The sequence below is a fragment of the Garra rufa genome, chromosome 3 (genome assembly GCF_049309525.1).
Source record: "Garra rufa chromosome 3, GarRuf1.0, whole genome shotgun sequence".
In the NCBI taxonomy this organism is placed as follows: domain Eukaryota; kingdom Metazoa; phylum Chordata; class Actinopteri; order Cypriniformes; family Cyprinidae; genus Garra; species Garra rufa.
The window spans coordinates 61,998,651-62,018,844 of NC_133363.1; the positions used below are offsets into that span (position 1 = coordinate 61,998,651).

Genomic DNA, 20,194 nt, shown 5'->3' on the forward strand with positions numbered 1-20,194 from the left:
TGATGTTTTATGTTCACACAGAATAACCTGTTGTAGGTCCTCATGCTGCTTAAACACTGCGGCTTCTGTAGTCTGCTATTTATTAAATTTAATCAATCAATCATGCAGATGTAAATAAGTTCAGGCAGACATTCATCTTAAAAGATAATAGTTTACTGTATAACAGAAATTAGTTCTGGAAAGTGAGGTGTTTTTTTTTTTTTTTTTTTGAGGTATTTCTGCAGAGCCAGAGCCACAAATCACATAATGTCAGGATTGTATTCTGTTTTTCCTAGTGTGGTTCCCCCTGTGTTTCCAGTGATTTGGTTTGTTCCTTTGTCTCCCCCTTTTGTTCAGTGTAAGTTGGTTTAGTCTTGCCCATATTTGTACTTCCCCTTGTTATCTTGTTATGTTGCCACGACCCTTTTTCAGTGTATTTATAGTCCTTTGTTCCTCACTCCCATTGTCCGATCTTAATAGTGTTGTCGTTCTCCTGGTTTTCTGTTTAAATAAATTTACCATAGCATTGTTACTCCTGACTCCTTCACTGTTTCCTTCTGGCTTCTCACCTGGGCAACTGTGACACATAAAGACAAGAGCCAAAATATTGAATTCATACAAATCAGGGATGTGATTTTTCCGGATTAATCCGGAATTCCGGATTTTTCGACCTGAAAATGTGACCTATGTCACGTATTTGCGACCGTTCGCAAATGGCGGATGGCGAAGTATGATTCCGGACCGCAAGATGCGTCCATGCGGACCGTGAAAGCTTTTGACATAATAATAATAAAAAAAATGCCAAACGCTATTTCTAATAAATACATTTATATCAAGCACACTAGGGTCAGCGTTTGGGTGCAATCTTCCGTGCAGTGAGGAGAGAAAAGATCGGCAGACAGATGTAGCTTTCAGTGAGTGAAAAACGTTGATGGAAAATGCATTATTTTGGGGTTACGTCGCAAAATATTGTAAATATATCTTTTTATACTGTATTTTTATACATATTTATATTTTAAACCACGACGGTGAGCCAATGGATATCACACAAGCAACGTGAAAACTGCATATATTAAAGTGAAAGTAAAAACAGCGCTTTCAGCATCTAATGTGCACATTCTCTAAGAGACAATGATAGACGAATATACTTCATATGCTGATATTAATTTACTTCCCTAATATTTCTCTTCTGCAAAACAAAAAGAAACGTATTTTGTGTAGGCTAAGGGTTTTTTAAAGTCAGTTCTTGAAATAAAGCTCTTCATATTTATTGATGACTGTAGTGTTATTAGGGGTTAAGAAAGACTAATTATTTCAGGTTGTCTTAAATGTGGGGACTAAAAGGCAAGAATTGCGATGGAACTTTATAAGGTTATCCATTGAATAAATATGAGCGCTGCGCGTTTCAAAGTCAGCTGCGGCGCTGCTTTGTGTATCATTCTGATAGCGCCTCCTGCTGGAAGAGAATGATCTGACATTTTTAATCAGCTCGAACGTCTACTGTTGTCAAAAAGACCAATGTAAACAAATCAGTCAATGGTTTTAAGCACCAAACACGTAGAGTTGTAAATGTTATCTGATGGATCGACAAGATCATGTGTTATACACATTTAAACAATTAAGGCAATAAAATACATGTTAATTAATATAATACTTGATTGACAATAATTGTTTAAATTAATATAAGAATTGATACTTTTGACTCTTGAAGGCTGGAATGTGAATTTTACAATTTTTTTTGTTTTGGGAAATCTGCATCTCAATTGTAAATCATGCTTTTTACAGTCATTTTAATAATTTATTTATTTATTAATTAAATTTTGTTCAGGTCTTTAAAAAAGTATTTAAATGTGTAGAATTTAAGATTAAATATGCTGCAGATACCCTGGTCTCGCGAAAAAAAAAAACATAAATAGTTTTTTATATATGTCTGGACCTCGAGCCGTTTTAGTTGAAGACCCCTGGATTAGATGATCGATTTTGAGTGATTTTCTACTATGGCAGGATGTTTAAGCTGCATTAACATTAACTTACTTGTATTTGCTAGCTATTCGGGATGCTCATTTCGGTTAATTTTCCCAACCAACAACCGCAAATCATTTTCCGAGGGGGGGGGGGGGGGGGTCTTAGTATATTTTCCTGCTTTTTTGTCCTTAGCCAATCACATGCCTGACAAATAAATCAGAACATTTAAGTATACAAGTTGAGTCATAATAAATAAAGTGAAATGACACAGGGAATAAGTATTGAACAAATGAAGATAACAAGGTGCAAAATGACATAGAAAGCCAGGAGATCACCTGAAATCTGTCAGTATTGAGAGAGAAACCCTGTCCCCTATCAGTACTAATTGATATCAGCTGCTTTAGTCCTAATTTATGGCCTATAAAGGCTTCTCATTACCCAGAAGACACACAGGAAAGACTTCATGATGGGTAAAAGCAAAGGACTCTCTCAAGATCGTCGTAATCATATCATTGAAAAGCATTTTGATGGGAATGGTTATAGGTGCATTTCCAGAATGCTGAATGTTCCTGTGAGCACTGTGGGGGCCAATATCCGGAAAAGGAAAGAGCATCAGTTCACCATAAACCGGCCACGATCAGGTGCACCACGTAAGATCCCTGTCTGAGGAGTCCAAAGAATAATCAGGAGAGCTCTCCAACAGCCAAGAACCATTCGGGCAAAACTTCAGGAAGACATTGCATCAGCAGGTACTGTTGTTTTAAAGAAAACTATAAGAAATTAGGGATGCTCATATTGACTGTTTAACCGTTAACCGACAGTAAGAATTTTAACCGATTATTACTACCAGTTAAACTGTTTAATTTTTTTTTATTTTATTTTATTTTTTTAACGTTTGCTGCATGGTGAAATAAATAATGCTATTTGTAAGTTATCTGTTTACATACGTGCGAGTGTCGACACGCCCAGTGTGGCTGTACAGACATATTTCGCTTCACCTTTACCTAGTAAACTGATGTAGTATATGCAACTCAATGGCAAGTGGCGATATTGGGTTATCAGAGAGTGAATGCGTAAATTAATGTATTCAAATTCTGAATGAATTGTCTAGAAAGTGTGCAATATGCGCTCCCCTTACAGTCACTGGAAAGCTATCACTCATCTTAGAGTAGTTCATTGCAATCTCATAAAGTTATTAAAAAGTAATAAAATAACCTTTACACTGCACAATTAATCTCTTATTTATATAATACCTACACTTTCTTTGTTTTAATGAGAGAGTTTGCGAAAGTGTAGAAATCAGCAAAACTGAAACCGGCACTTTGGTTGGTGAGTGGATTGTAACATAGCCTCCTCTGACTGGCCACAGTGATAATCAAATCCACATATATGTCTGTGATTGGCTATTGCTGAACGCTCTAAAACACGCGCTTCTCCACACTCCTATGACAGTGGATGGAAGTCCCGAAATGCAAATTGAAAGGATTTTTGTGATGGTTTTTGTCGCGGATCTACCAGTTAACAGGCAGCGCTCCAGTCTATCCATACAGCATGTCCACATGTTAAAATCTAGGCACACTGAGGTATAGGCTGGCCTGCTATACAGTAGCCTATATTTATTTATTTATTTATTTTATTTTTTAAGCGCCAGTGTGATTTAGTTTTGTCATCTTTTTTATTCAGATTTTCTCTGTTCAGAAGCGCTGCTGATGCGTAATAATTTGAGTATATGTCAATACAGTTTTTGTTGTTGCTCCGTATGCTGCTGTTTGCACGTTAAAATAAAACATTTGCTTGTATTTTTAATGTATCATCACAGATACTCATGCATTGTATATTTATTTTAAACTAATTTATTATTCAAATTTTATCAGTTAACAGTTAATGTTCGGATAACGAGCAGCGGTTGTCCGTCAGGAAAAATAACCGAAATGAGCATCCCTATAAGAAATGCACTGGTCAGATGAAAACAAAATATAACTTTTTGGCAGTCATTCTACACACCAAGTTTGGAGAAGAAATGACACTGCCCACCACCCCAAGAACATCATACCAACACAGTTAAGTTTGGGGGTGGAAGCATCATGGTTTGGGGCTGCTTTTCAGCTAGGGGTACTGGCAGACTTCATATTATTGGAGGCAGGATGAATGGAGAAATGTACCGGGACATTCTTCTCTTTTCTGCATAAAAATCTGCTGCCATACCAGAAAGCTGAAAATAAAAAGAGGATGGACATTTCAGCAAGACCATGATCCCAAACACAAGGCCAAGGAAACAATGAATTGGTTTCAAAGAAAGAAAATCAAGTTGCTTGAATGGCCCAGTCAATCACCTGACCAAAAATCTATGGAGAAAACTGAAGATCAAAGTTCATAAAAGAGGCCCAAGGAACCTTCAAGCTTTAAAGACCGTCTGTGAAGAATGGGTCAGAATCACTCCTGAGCAATGCAGACGACTGGTCTCTCCATACAAGAGGTTTCTAGAAGCTGTAATCACCAACAAACGCTTTTCTACAAAGTATTAAATAAAGTGTGTTCAATACTTATTCCCTGTGTCATTTCACTTTATTTATTATGACTCAACTTGTATACTTAAAGGTCCCATATTGTCAAAATCGAAACTTCCTGGCTTTTTTCATTATAACTGAGGTCTAAGGGTTATGTAACTACGATATAAGTTTCAAAACAGTCAGTCCACAGCAAACTGCACACAGCCTGAATAAAGTAGCCGTTCCTTTTCACGAGCCCCTGTAACTTCCGTAAAAATATGACGTCCGATCTACTCAGTCACCACCCAGAGCAGCAACCACCGTCCCACCCTCCTTTTGTGAAACCTCAACAACTTCGCGTCCATGCCATTGCTAAGCAACAACAACATGAAACCAAGTGGAGAAAACCCTGTTCAGTCGATAGGTGTCAAGCTACATCATTACACAGGCTTCTGAACAACGTTAATAAAAGAGACCGGTGGCACGTCAACTTCAGCCTCTTTCACACAGCCATTCCGGAAAATAGACGGATAATGTGTCCCACGATTTGTTCCCGGAATTGCTTAATTAGGTTCATTCACAGTTGTTTTCCGGAATCTGTGCGTGCTATACACAACAAGTAAAGATGTGACATTTGGATGTGAGGATGTAATGCGACGCATACATTTCACTAAACTGAAACTAACCTGATTTTCAGCGCTGATACTGAGGGGCTGCCTGATCGCTGCTTCATTCCACTTGCACATATTTTTTCTGTCGTGAAGAGTCGCAGGGTAAAGTGCGTCCTCACTACAACACTGCCTTAATGGCATTTGGTTCTGGCTTTTGTTCACACAGCGCTCGTTCCCGTAATTTTCCGGAATCAGCACGCATTGTGAAAGGGGCTTTACTAAAGCAACAGTTACATAGCTTACTGCATTCAGTGTTTGAAAAAAAAAAAAAAAAACATTAGGCCTAATGATCATTCTGAAATATCCTGTTGAGTATCACCAAGCCACAGCAGGCTAGGCTACAGCATACATGACCATAGTTACTTGTGGTTGGCTTGGATGTGCGTCACTCAGAAAACAACAGGCCATCAGAAGAGAGGCTCATGAATATTAATTAGATGGGCCAAAATCGACCTGTTCTTGACAGAGCTCCTTGAAAAGGAGCTGTAAAATATATTGAGATGGAGTTTGGCACTTATACCGCAGATATATATTCTTAAGGACATCAACAACTAAAATAAACCTCCAGAAATGTGTACAATATGGGACCTTTAAATGTTCTGATTTCTTTGTACGAATTCAATATTTTGCTTGATGGCTACATCTGGTGTAAATTTTGTGTCAATAGTCCACTTAGAAATACTCTTACTGATAATGCTGATGTGTCAAATACTTATTTTCCCCGCTGTATTATGTGGTCATTATTATTATTTTTGTCCATATCAGCCAGCTCTAATTAATACTACAGAAATTATAGACTGAAAAATATTGAAGAAGACCATTGACCATAGGCCCCCCAATAGCATGGGCCCCTTAGTTACAGCCTAGGTTAGCCTGTGCAAATGAACATACATGTGGACTAAATTATTTTGTATTTAGTTTTAACAATAATTGCAAACATTTTTAATGTAATCAACACAAACCACAAACAAACTAGGGTTTTCTCAAAAATTTTTGAGATTATAACAGTGATCAACTTTCTGTGACACACTTATAATATTTACTTGTTTATCAGTAAAACCTGTAGTGAAGCTGGCGCCAGATCAGCGTGTGTTCAGAGGAGAGACAGTCACTCTCACATGTGACATACAGGGAGGAGGAAACATTCAGTGGACATACAGCTGGTTTAAAGATGGTTCAGTCATCAGCGACCTCACTGAGAGAGTCTACACCATCACATCTGTGTCTGATAGTGGTCAATACAGCTGTAGAGGAGAGAGATCAGACTCAGTGCTGTTGTTACACTGACTGTAGCAGAATAGTGTTCATATTCACATCTAATTAATATTCATTTATAATTATTAAAATGATTTGTAGCTCAATATGGTTGTATATCTGTATTTCAGTTTTGTCATCACTTTAAATGCTTTGAGTATATTTGCAGTTTTTAGACTAACAAGAAAGTTTTGAGCTCTGACACGTACAGGATGTTTATATAGTACAGTGACCTCTTATATGTCAAAAGATCAAGGCAATTTTGGTTTCTCATTTTATAACCCCTTTACATAATTTCTTTAAGCGTATAGATATTTTCGCCTGTATTGTGGATTGGATACTTTGTTTAATTCTTTGCAATCTGTGATGCACATTATATTCAGTCACGTTTCTGCACACGTGTCAATAAGTGATTAGCCTACCTCACAGTATCAAGAAATACAATTGATATATCCTTTTAAAGTCTCCCCAACATCATTGCTTTGTTTTCTCATTTAAAGTATGATAATACCTAATGATTGAAACTTCAAGTCAGACCTGAAGCAGAAGAGCTTCATTATAAAAATCTACACAGAAAAGTTTAAGTTTGCTGCCACAGCACATCAGTGATTCTGCTTGTTAACAGCAGGTGTTGATCACTAATGCTCAATCAGCACTTAAATGTTTACCTAATTATCTAATTAACTGCAATGCTTTTAATCTCTGTAGTGTGGTCAAAAGTTAAAGGTATATTAAAATAAGAGACAATAAGAAAGAAAAATGTATTTAAATAGTAATATTAGTTACAAAAAAACAACTAGAAGAAACCTTAATATATTGGCAAACCTGCTGCCAGTAAATTACTGTAAAATTATTGCGAACTCCCGATTCACTTAACAGAAGAAAAGGTTTTGGAAAATCAATTAAAAGAGAGTAAATGCTGAAGTGTTTTTTCAGGTGTGTTTGCACATAATGATATTTACCTCTTTACAGTGAAAGTTTTTCACCGCAACACATTTACAGTGAAAAGTATCACAGCACTGTCAAGTTTAGCTCCAACCCTAATCAAACACACCTTATCCAGCTAATCAAGGTCTTCAGGATTACTAGAAACTTCCAAGCAGATGGGAGTTGGAGTTGGTTGGAGCTAAACTCTGCAGAGCTGTGGCCCTCCAGGAATTGAGTTTGAGACTTCTGAATTGCAGTGTAGGAGTCTTTTTTTTTTTTTTTTTTTGCAGCATGTTTCTTGGCTTTCTTTGCGGCTGTGGTTTTGGGTGTCCTATGCTGGGTACAGCACAAGATAATCAGGCTGTTTTGGGGCCGATTTCTCTGCTTGTTTCTTGTTGAGTTTAAACAAGCCAGAGGTGCTAGTTTCTTTGGTCTGAACCAGGGTGCCTGTTCTCTCTTTACATGCAGACATAGTTTTGACAATGAGCCTGTTCTCTTGAGACTCAAGCTCAAACCACTGCATATTTAACCACAGCATAAGGACCATGTAGACTCAGACATCAGCTCTGCTTAGTGCATGGGTATTCAGTCCTGCTCCTGAAACCCAATTACACACCTGAACCAACTAATCAAGTGCTGTTTATGAAATTTGCCCTCTATACCCTCATTCACTACCTGTATAAGTCCACTGATATAGATATAAGGAAAACTGGTCAGGAAATTTGGATATGTTGTTTTTGGTGCCTTGGCATTAGTAAAAATAAAATAAAATACTAATGCTGACAGCACAGTTGTGCCAGATTTTTCTTTTGAAGGGTTTCTTCATCGCTATGTTTTTAAAATGTACAGAATAATATCTTCTGTTGTTCTTCAGATTATAGAACCGGAAGAAAAACGAAGTGAAGACATTTTCACACAACTGAAGTGAGATTTTCTTACGCCAGCATTGCAGACTTGTGTCTGTTAACAAGCATAAAGTTAACCCTATAGCACTCCATACTTCTGTGGCACTGCACTTACTGATAAAGTATAATGTCAGAATAGAAATACAAGTAATTCATTAGCAATTAATTGAAAGATAAACACACATAGTGCTATTTTAAAATATTTAATAGTTGTACATGTGAACTCTACTAAATGTCACCATTTTCAATCACTTTGTGTTGTATACCCTTTAAAATGAAACTCTTCCATTATTTGGGGTAAAAATGATGAAGCAGGTTGCATAAATATTAATAAGATCTTATAATTTTTAGATTGGTCTACATCCCATGCAGTACTGCCACATCAGCCATCACATACCAGTCCTATGCATTTTAATGTAATTAGTGATCTGAGAGCAAACTATAGAATTACAAGGCTGACACTGACAGATATCTTCTCATTCCTTTATGTGAGTGTGATCATGGCTGGCACCTTGAGCTTAAAGTGTTTGTTTTTGTGTTTTGGTTAACTTTTGGTTCACTTCAACTCCAAGCAGTTTGTGACCATAAAGGCAATCTTTGTAGTCTATCTAGGGTCAGTTCATGACTCAAGAGTTTTCAAAAAATAGTCTAATTACTGTCTACTTACGTTTTGCCTCCAGCTTTTAAACAAAATAAAAAAAGAAAGCTAATTAACAAAATACAAAAAAAAATAAATAAATAATAATAATAATCTCACGAGTAATTATTTAAATACGCATTTACAAACAATTATCATGCAATAACATTCTTTGTAAGTACATAATTTAACTACAAATTTAAGATGGTTCAACACCATGTCTGTGCCAATAATTAGAGCAATCATTCTATGACTGGCCACAAGATGACACCATTATCACACTTGACACGACTGACGAAGCGTTATATGCCATGATAAACAGGAAGTTGTTACTTTACATTAACATGTCACGCTATATAATTTACATTACTTGCATCTGCTATAATGAACATAACAGCAAGCCCAACAATGACACATCAACTAGCCATACATTGCAATAGGGATGATATACTGTTGTATAAATATGACCTATGCTTTTGACGTTCATACATATCAGCATGCAGGAAAGACATTTAAATAAAATGCATGCATCATACTGAATCATTTTATATATATATTTTTTTTTATAATGTATTATGAATAATATTTCTGGACCAATTCAAAACAAACCTTATGTTTTTTTTTTTTCCCCTCCAGATTTTCACACTTTTCCCAGCCACCTTGTCGGTGAGACCCATCTAGTGAAGGACCGCTCTAAAAACATAAACCGTTCACAAATTCCGCCCTTTAAAAATTAAGATTAATTTAATATCCTTTTAATTTCAAGAAAGAATGAAGATGCAAATAGTAAAAGTAAATCCATTTTTCATGAAGGCAGAATTTTAATGCAGCACTAATGAAAAAAAAAAAAAATAGTGGCTGAAAGTAGCATTTTGACTAAAAGGTTCAAAACAACATTTTTTACTTGCGTGTTAACAAATGGAAATTTGGAAATGGAAGTTGCTGGTAGATGGCAATGGTGGATATTTTTCAAAAAAAAAAAAAAAAACAGCGTAAGACAAAATATATCATGTTACAGTGGTGTGAAAAAGTGTTGGCCCCCTTTCTTAATTTTTTGCATGTTTGTGACACTTTAATGTTTCAGATAATCAAACTAATTCAAATATTAAAGATTAATTAAAGTTAAAATTAATTAATTAAAGATAACACAAGTAAACACAACATGCAGTTTTTGAATGAAGTTTTTTTATTATGAAGGGAAAACAAAATCCAAACCCACATGGCCCTGTGTGAAAATGTGTTTGCCCCCTAAACTAACAACATAACTGGTTGGGCCACCCTTGGGCAGGAATTGTGGCCCACTCATCTTGGCAGAATTGTTGTAATTGAGCCACATTGGAGGGTTTTCCAGCATGAACCGCCTTTTTAAGGTCATGCCACAACATCTCAATAGGATTCAGGTCAGGACTTTGACTAGGTCACTCCAAAGTCTTCATTTTGTTTTTCTTCAGCCATTCAGAGGTTGATTTGCTGGTGTGTTTTGGATCATTGTCCTGCTGCAGAAGTTCAGCTTCAGCTTGAGGTCATAAACAGATGGTCGGACATTGTCCTTCAGGATTTTTTGGTAGACAGCAGAATTCATGGTTCCATTTATCACAGCAAGTCTTCCAGGTCCAGAAGAAGCAAAACAGCCCCAGACTATAACACTACCACCACCATATTTTACTGTTGGTATGATGTTTTTCTTTTCTGAAATGCTGTGTTACGTTTACACCAGATGTAATGGGACACACACCTTCCAAAGAGTTCAACTTTTGTCTCGTCAGTCCACAGAGTATTTTCCCAAAAGTCTTGGGGACCATCAAGATGTGTTCTGGTAAAACTGAGACGAGCCTTTATGTTCTTTTTGCTCAGCATCGGTTTTCGTCTTGGAACTCTGCCATGCAGGCCATTTTTGCCCAGTCTCTTTCTTATGGTGGAGTCATGAACACTGACCTTAAAGGAGAGAGGCCTGCAGTTCTTTAGATGTTGTTGTGGGGTCTTTTGTGACCTCTTGGATGAGTCGTCGCTGTGCTCTTGGGGTAATTTTGGTCGGTCGGCCACTCCTGGGAAGGTTCACCACTGTTTCATGTTTTTGCCATTTGTTTATAATGGCTCTCACTGTGGTTTGCTGGGGTCCCAAAGCTTTAGAAATGGCTTTATAACCTTTTCCAGACTGATAGATCTCAATTGAGATGAGATGATGATGAGATTCAACTTTATTGTCATTACCCATGTACAAATACAAGGCAATGAAATGGTGTGTGTGTGTGTGTGTGTGTGTGCTAGCCTGTGGAGTCTGAGCCCAGACCGCAACAGGTGTCCTTGGAACAGGGAGAAGGAATTCAGAGCGTCTCGCTAACTTGTTCTCCGGGGGAGTTGTTTGTCTCCAGCGCCGGCCTTGGCCAAGGCAGTCTGGAATAATCGGGGAGCCAAAAGAGAAAAAGGTTTCTTTTTGGGTCAATATCTGCCAATTTCGCAGATATCTAATGTCCATCACTGGTCTCCCGGTCTGTCCAAAATCCGTAGCATAGCTGTAAGTTTCTCCATGATGTTTTCCAGTTTGTGGTCCATAACCACAGTCTAAGTACTAACAGCTCTGCCCACCACCGTTTCAATCCAGCCGGCCAGCTTAGTGGGGTTTTGAGCCGCACTGACCGCTTTAACCAATCGTCGATAGCACAGGGCCCCACCTAATCCCATCAGCAGAAACCCTGTTATCAAATTTCAGAATAAATAAATATCTTAAACATCCTCCAGGGACTTCTCCCACCTATCCATCACGTATCCAGCTGCAAACGTTCCTGCAGGACAGTTGGGTTCCCCCGAACCCGAGCTTCTCATCGAGAAGATGGTGTCAATTGCTTTCATAGTCCAGTTGATCAAATCCATAATTCCTTTGTTTCGGAGAGCAGGCCAAAGAGAGTCTCAGAGATAGAACTAACAAGACGAGAGAAAAGTGGGGAGAGATAGCGCAGGGAGAGGAGAAAAATGTGACCGCCTTCGCCGAGAGCCAAACGAGAAACTTTCTTTCTCATTTGTTCCTGAATTTCTTTGGATCTCAACATGATGTGTAGCTTTTGAGGATCTTTTGGTCTACTTTACTTTGTCAGGCAGGTGCTATTTAAGTGTTTTCTTCATTGCGAAGGGGTGTGGCAGTAATCAGGCCTGAGTGTGGCTAAAAAAACTGAAAACACTTTTACACACAGGGCCATGTGGGTTTGGATTTTTTCCCCTTCATTTAAAAACAGCATGTTGTGTTATTTTTGATTAATATTTAAATTTGTTTGATGATCTGAAACGAGCAAAAAAAAAAAAAAAAAAATCATTAATGGGGCCGCAACTTTTTGACACCACTGTATATTTTAAATAACTCTATATAATTTGATTATTTATTTATTTATTGTATTTATTTTTTGTTTATCTTTATAGTTAAAAATAAAATTGTCATTTAGCTAAACTACATTTCCTACCGGATTGCACATTTGACATCTGCATTTACATCTGCAAGACTTATTTTTTTTTTTTTAGAGTGTTTGCTCATCTGCACTACGTCTATCTTACTATCAAATAGACATCTTATAGGAAACAAATTAGATGTCTTTAAGATGTTTATGATTAAGAATATAAGTAAAACGGACATCTGACAGACATCTGTCAGATGTTTGTACACAGCAGATGCTTTCCAGATCAAGAGATCTTTAATCGACGTACGTGTGCAATTTGGGTTGAACTTAAAATCTTAGTTTAACAATTAAATACATTATAAAGAATCTTACATGTGTAGGATTCCGCTTTGGATTCCATCTTGTTGTCAGACGTGGCAATTCATTCGCAGCACGACTCTTAAGGCCCGTTCACACCAAGCACGATAACTATAACTATAAAGATAACGTTCTAAAAATCGTTTCAAATTTAAGATAATAGTAGTGTTCACACCACGACTATTATGATAATGATACAGGGCAACAATATCGCTGGGATCACTTTTAGAGCGATTTTTTTTTTCCAGCTGATGAACGATAAAACACCTGACAGCTAATCGGACTTTATTCAAATTTGAAGGGCTTGTGCATCATGAATCGACCACAAATGGTGATTGATTGTCACACAACTGTCACTCATGATCCAAGTTGTCTGTTACACTTTCTCCAGTATTCCACCCGAATACCTCAAGCGTGTGATGGAAAGTTAGGCTTCTTAAAACAATGCCGTTCTCAGCAGCGACAATACAAAAAACAATAAAACCCTGTAAACACTCCAAAGACAAAGGAAAACATGAAATCACATCATATGACCCCTTTATACAAAACACTTGAAAAAAGGTCTTGTAATGGACGATACTTGTCTGTATTTGCAGTACACAAGCCGCAGTTTAGCTGCACTTGACAAACACCGCCTGTGTGAAATCTCAATGGGCGCGTGCTGTTCCCGCTCTGCATACAGTATTCACAGCTTCTGCTTACACATCCAGTGTGAAGCAGGCGTAAGTATTGCCAAGCTGTTTTTTTTTACATATGGTTTTACACATTCGAGGCGTTGTCACGGTTTTGCTCTGTTTTGTTTCCAGGAAGTCTTTAACAAAAAGTCTTTACTTACAGTTTTGCACTATGATACTGGGTGAGTTATATTTAAATAAAATCAAATAAAATTGCAGTGTGTTAAAACCTAATAACTTAATGTGGAATAGATGTATTAACATATTGTAACGGTGGCTGCCCCCAAATCAAATTTGACTAAATAAATTTAATTTTTAATTGTTCGGGCGCCAGACAAGTAAAACTTGTCAAGTAAAAAAAATTACATATAATGAAGTTCAATTTCCCCGAAGATAACTCAAACCACGGTTACACAAAAAAAAAATGAAAATAAATTCCTTCAAATACCCACATTAATATAGAACAGTGCTTAAATGACACATTCAGAGATTGAAGGGTTTGGTCAAAAAAAATATATATATATTTTAGGAAATCATTTTTCAAACACACACAAAAAAGAATTTTACAAAGTTAAATTTTCACAGAGTTTGTATTTCTTTTTTCCTTTTCTTCACATGAAAAATAAAAAAACTAAAGTAAACAGACAGCAAGTAGATTGCCGTTCAATTTCAGTTCAAGATTTCACACACAATCAACAACAAAATCACGAGAGTCCTTGATTCACTGTAATGTCTTAAAGTTCGTTCTTTTCTTTTTTTTTTTCAAACTCAGTTTTTAGTGTTCAGTTTTCAACAAAAAGAAACATGTAAAAAACAACCACAAAGAAAAATAAATAATCCAAACGAGTGTTTGTGTATGGGTGTGTGCGTGTGCAATGAGCGTGTATGTGTGTGTGTGGTGGGGGCTGCGTGAAGCAGTCTGTGTAGCGGCCGCAAATCCCGGGCCGGAGAAAGAGTTTGGAGACTTAACGTGAGGTTAAAAGATGACGGACATCATCACTAGTACCTGAGGCAGGCGAGCAAACCAGGCTGGATTATGTTGCACCAGGCAGGCGAACGAACTATGCAGACGCAGTAGAGCAATTTCTCCGTCACTTTGGCGATCGCACCCAGTCAGCGCATGATTCCAGCACCCAGATTCCAGCAAAGAATAGTAGCCTACGACCTTCAGCTTCAGGTAGCGCGTGTCCCACTCCAATAACAACCTACACACGTGTTTTGTTTTTACTCGCTCCTTCACTTCCGTTTCTAGCGCTCTTTTATATTCAATTTCCTCATTGGTTTGTTTCCGCTCATTAGAAAAAATGAAAAGCTGAAATGGACTTCTTCCATTTCGCTACACTCTCCCTCCCTGGAGAAAACAACCTATGGTTGTGGAAATGTGAATCATAATTAAAATCCAATGAATTCCTCTTCATCAGAAGATTCATTGAATATTTGGCAGAGCCTTTTCTTCTCCTGGCATTCCAGCTCTTCAGCCGTGGGAAAGCATGGTTTCAGGTTGCACACATGTACTATGCGAACATCTTCGCCAGTGGTCTCTAGCGCTATTCGATAGTTCAATGGACCCACCTGTTTTACGACACGGTAAGGGCCTTTCCATTTTTGAGCCAATTTTGCAGTGAAGTGATGTTGTGCACTAGACTGGGGAAAGGTTCTCATCCACACACGATCCTTTTCCTTGTATGTGACATCTCGTCTTCTTTTATTATAATTCCGAAGCTGTCTCTTTTGTGCTTTTTTACAGCATTCCATGGCTTTGGTCTGAAGCTCAGTTAGGTGATGGACTGTATCGTAAGATGTGCAGTCTGGAGTTAGATTCTTGCCATGTAACACCTTGTCCATGGGACTTTGCAGTTTCCTCCCTAAATGAAGCTCTGCAGGGGTCATCCCAATCGTTTCCTGGACAGCTGAATTAATAGCGAAACGGAGTTCCGGTAAGTATTGGTCCCATTTTTTATGATTGTTGTCCACATAGGCAGAAATCATGCATTTGAGCGTACGATTAACCCTCTCTGTCATATTTGTTTGTGGATGGTATGATGTTGTCAATTTAGGTTTGATACTCCACTTTTGACAGAGTTCTCTGAACAGTGATGACACAAATTGTGTACCTCTATCCGACAGAATGAAGTCTGGCACTCCCCAACGGGTTAGAATTTCCTTCCGAAGAAGTAATGCAACCGTCTCAGCTTTAGCGTTGCGCATGGGGAAAAATTCCACCCACCGGGAGTAGTAATCTACAAAGACTAAGAGGTACTCATTTTGCTGTGTGCTGCGTGGCATTGGCCCCATAATGTCCACTCCAAGCATTTCGTTGGGACGGGTGGTGGTGACTTGTTGTAGTTTGCCCACAGGTTTCTGATTTTCTCCCTTAAGAGTCTGGCATTTGACACATTTTTTAACGTGGTGTTTTATGTCATTCCACATTCCAGGCCAGAATGCAACATCATGGATACGCTTGTAGGTCTTATAAATACCTACATGACCGCTCCAGGGATTAGAGTGGTAGGGGTGTAGAACGGATGACACAAGGCTGGTAGGAATGTAGACTCTGTAATGAACTTGATTGTTCGGCAGGTGAGTTTTGTGATAGAGTTTATCTTCCACTATCTCATACTGATCTTTTAGAGAGGAATCATTTTCGGCAAGTGCTTGAAGTGTGTTGGTGATGACAGGGTCTTTGTGCTGTTCTTCCCAGATTGTGGCTGGAGACATCGGAAACTCAGCATTCTCCTGTTGGTGTTGGTTGGTGTACAGGTTACAACTGGTGTGAATCCGAGACAGAGCATCAGGTGCCATATTTAGTTTTCCTTTGCGATATTCAATGATGAAATCAAATCTCTGTAGTCGCAAGGCCCACCGGATGAGGCGACTTGTGGTTTTTGTGGAAGACATTACCCATTGTAACGCTGAGTGATCTGTGATGACAGTGAACAGTTTGTGCTCTAAGTAGTGCTGCCATTTTTCCAGGGCCCAAATTACAGCCAAACACTCTTTTTCGGTGGCTGTGTAATTGGTCTCTGCTTTGTTCAGGGTTCTGCTGGCATAAGCAATAACTTGTTCCAATCCCTGTTCCTTGCGCTGGGTCAGCACAGCACCCAGACCAGTGTTACTGGCATCCGTATAGACGGTAAAAGGCAGTTGAAGGTCAGGATGGCCAAGAATGGGTGGAGAGGTAAGACAGCATTTTAAATGTTCAAAGGCTTGTTGACATTGTTGTGACCAGAGGAATGAACATCCTTTTTTTTTCAGTGCATTGATTGGTTCAGCGATCGTGGAGAAGTTTGGTACAAACCGGTGGTACCACCCGGCTAACCCCAGGAAGCGCTGGACCTCCTTGATGTTGGTGGGAACAGGGTATTCATGTATAGCCTCCACTTTGCTTGGATCTGCAGCTATGCCTTGGACGCTGACAACATGTCCAAGAAAAGTTATTTTCTGAAGACAGAACTTGCTTTTTTTTAAATTAATGGTGAGGCCAGCCATTTGCAGCTTGTAAAGAACAGCCTGGAGGTCGGAGAAGTGCTGGGCTACAGATGGTGAGTAAATAATGATGTCGTCAATGTAGACAAAGCAGATGTTTCCACGCAATTCTCCTAGAACGTTCTCCATTAGTCTTTGGAATGTTGCTGGGGCATTTTTTAACCCAAATGGCATAACATTAAACTGAAACAGTCCTGATGAAGTTGTGAAAGCAGTCTTTGGTTTACTTTCTTGATCCATGTTCACTTGCCAGTAGCCACTGTTTAGGTCAATGGTGGAAAAGATGGCCGCTCCAGATAGTGACTCCAAGATCTCAGTGATGTTGGGTAATGGGTAAGCATCGTTCTCTGTAATGGCATTAACTTTTCTGTAGTCCACACAAAACCTAAGGCTTCCGTCTTTTTTAGGGACCAAGACAACAGGTGAGGCCCATCCAGAGTGTGATGGTTCTACGATTCCGGCAGTCAACATCTCTTCCAGTTGCTCTGTAATGACAGCTTGTTTGGCAGGTGTTGTGCGGTACGGTCTTTGTTTTATAGGTACTTGGTGGGTAGTATATATGTGATGCTGTGTAACTTCAGTACGTCCCGGACGAAGGGTACAAACTTGAGGGTTTGACTCGAGGATCTGCCGTAGCTGTTGCTTGCCTTCCGGAGGTAAGTGGGCATCCTGTACAGCAGTGTCAATTAGTGTCCTTTCATCCAGGTAGGCTGGTTGAAACATGTTAAGTTGAGGAGGAGGAACAGAAGATAGTAAGGAGAGGCTGTTGGGATTTTTATTTCCCATCTTTCCCCTTGGATGTTGGGAACTGATAACTGGTACACTGGCATTTGTTGGCTGGAAAGGATAATACTCTTTAGGATTGGACTGAAAAGAATACTTCTGATCTGCCACATTGATCTGCAGCCCACTGGAGAAGATGAAGTCCAGTCCTAATACGACTGCATAGGCCAGGGCTTTGGCTGATAGAACAACAGCAGGTATGGTGAATACTTGTTGATGTAGGGTGATTGGCATGTTTATCCAACCTAAAGGAATTTCTGCTTCCCCATTTGCTAGGTAGAGCGGACCCTGGGTCCATGGATGGAGTTTTTGTGAAGTGAGCTCCTTCCAGAGATTCTCATGTAGAAGGGTGTAGCTAGCCCCAGTATCAACAATGGCTTTTCCCTTCCAGGTACCAATGCAAAGTGGTATCACTAATTGTTGTGGAACAATTGCAGTAGGTGGTGGTTTCTTATCAGTTGTTGGTGACTTGTGGGGAAAGGTGGCAGACACAGAGCGATTGCCAGGTGGACCAGTAGTACCTTTAGTAGATGGAAATGTTGTCCGCTTGCTATTGGAGGAAGGGTGTTGACTGGTGGACTGAGGTGACTGGGACTGAGAAGAGACAAAGTGAGGACAGCTGCCAGGTGAGTGATGGCCTTTACATCGCCAGCATTGCACTAAGGGCTTCTCTGGCGGGCGGTTGGGAATAGGTCTTTGAGGCATGGATAGGGGTTGCTTAGAACTCACACGTTTTTCATATTGCAGTTGTTGTTCGTAGTCTTTTTCCAGCTGTTGGCCCAATTTCACAAGTTCATCGACTGTGTTCACCCGACTGCGAATCTGGCTTGCAAGGTAGGGATTCATATTTTTCAACATCATTTTCACCAACTCACTGTCCGTCAAGGTGGGCTTCCACCTTTTGCAGAGAGCTCTGTATGTAAATGCAAAGTCTCTAATGCTCTCTCTTTCTCCCTGTGTTCTTGTCCTTACCCTTTCAGCTAGCTCGTCTTCATAATCCTCTGAGAGGAAAGCAGAGAGAAAAGCAGCTTCAAACTCTTGCCACGTGGTTATTGAAGATCGTGCAACTTCCCACCAGTCCCGGGCAGTACCGTAAAGGACAGTGCGGAAAGTGGCCAGGATGTCAGCATTAGTAAGAGGATGTAACGCCAAGAAATCCTGACATCGAGTTAGATAGAGCAAGGGGTCCACATCATCTGACTGTCTCCCAAAAGTAGGAAATGTAATCTTAAGATGATCACTCTTTACAACAGGAGCATGAAGCAAAGGAGCAGTCGATGGTGATGCAGATGAAACTGGAGGAGCAGGAAGCAATGGAGCAGTCACTGGTGATACAGATGAAACTGGAGCATTGAGAGGTAAAGGTGAGTAATCTCTGGTCTGCAGGTCAGTCATTTGTTTCTCTTGCTTTTCGAGTCTTTTCTCAAGTTCAGTTTGTAAGCTTTTTACAGTTTCACACAGTGTGTTGGTGGTTTGGGTGCACTGGGTGAGCTCTGTTGACAACTGGTCATAATTTCGTTGATGGGTTACCAGGTAGGTTTTGATGTCTTGCTGAAGCTCCACTTGAAGTTGGTCAATCATGAACCGCACTTCAGACACATATGTAGTCTTAGCTTTGTGAAGTTCATCAGGAATCATGACTTTAAGTGACTTAGTGAGTTGATCAGTCTCTTCCTTCACATGCTTCTTACTTTCAAAAATGTGGGTGAGCACTTCTTGTTGGTTTTGCTTGAGTTTATCAGCAAGGTTAGAAATCAGGCTGTCGTGATGTGCAGTCATGGTTTTAAGTTCTTTGGCAAGTTCACCAATGGTTTTCTCATGGGTTTGCATATGCTGTGTCAACGTGTCCCAGTTTCCTTTAACTTGAGTGAGTTGATGCATTCCTTTTCCAGGAGTTGACAGGATGCCAGGCAAGTCCTGCTGTACCACTGAAGATAAAGATGAAGGCCCAGGTGATGTACATATCCGCATGGAGTCGCCATTCGGTTCCTGTTCCCAGGTGAAGGGTTGAACAGGAGTGCTGCCAGCTAGTGGTGAAGTAGCAAACCGCACATGGGTTCCTGGGAAGTCAGTGGTGCTGGCTGGAGTAGGAGTGAAGTGGAAAGGAGCACGAAGAGGTCCAGTTGAAGAAAGTAGAGGACGGGGTGCTGGAGGCCAGACTGGGGTAGCAACATCTGGTGCGGGTGGTTCCATCTCCACGAAAGTGGATGGAGAGAGAGGAGTGGCAGCCATGTTTGATTGTCAGTGTATGTGTAGTCAGTCAGTGTAAAAATGTAGTGAAATTCAAGTTGGGGGAAAAAAAAAAACAATGTATAAATGTTTGAAAAAAATAAACTGCAGCAGAATACTCTTAACAGTTCAGTGTGAAATGTCTGTCCAATTGTCCGATTCACCAATTCACACTACAGTTCACTTAACTTCACAAATCAATAATTAGCTTTCAATAACACAAATCGTTGTTTCCACAACTTTCACATAATTGGGTCAGTTTGGCAGCAAGACAACTAAGGGGTAACACAATTCTATATTTAACAACGTGCAAGTTCACAAACAAAAAGTATCTTCCCACAAAACCTTTCAGTAAAGAAGAAAAACAGTTTCAGTTCAGTATGTATATATATACACACCACACTTTCACAAACAAAAATAATATAGGCAGTTTCAAGTGACAACCAACCTTT

At 39.3% G+C, this 20,194-nt stretch overlaps 1 pseudogene; it reads right to left on the minus strand.

The window, feature by feature from the left end:
- The window catches only part of LOC141331425 (uncharacterized), a 126,699-nt pseudogene that overhangs the window by 44,874 nt on the left and 61,631 nt on the right, over positions 1 to 20,194 (minus strand).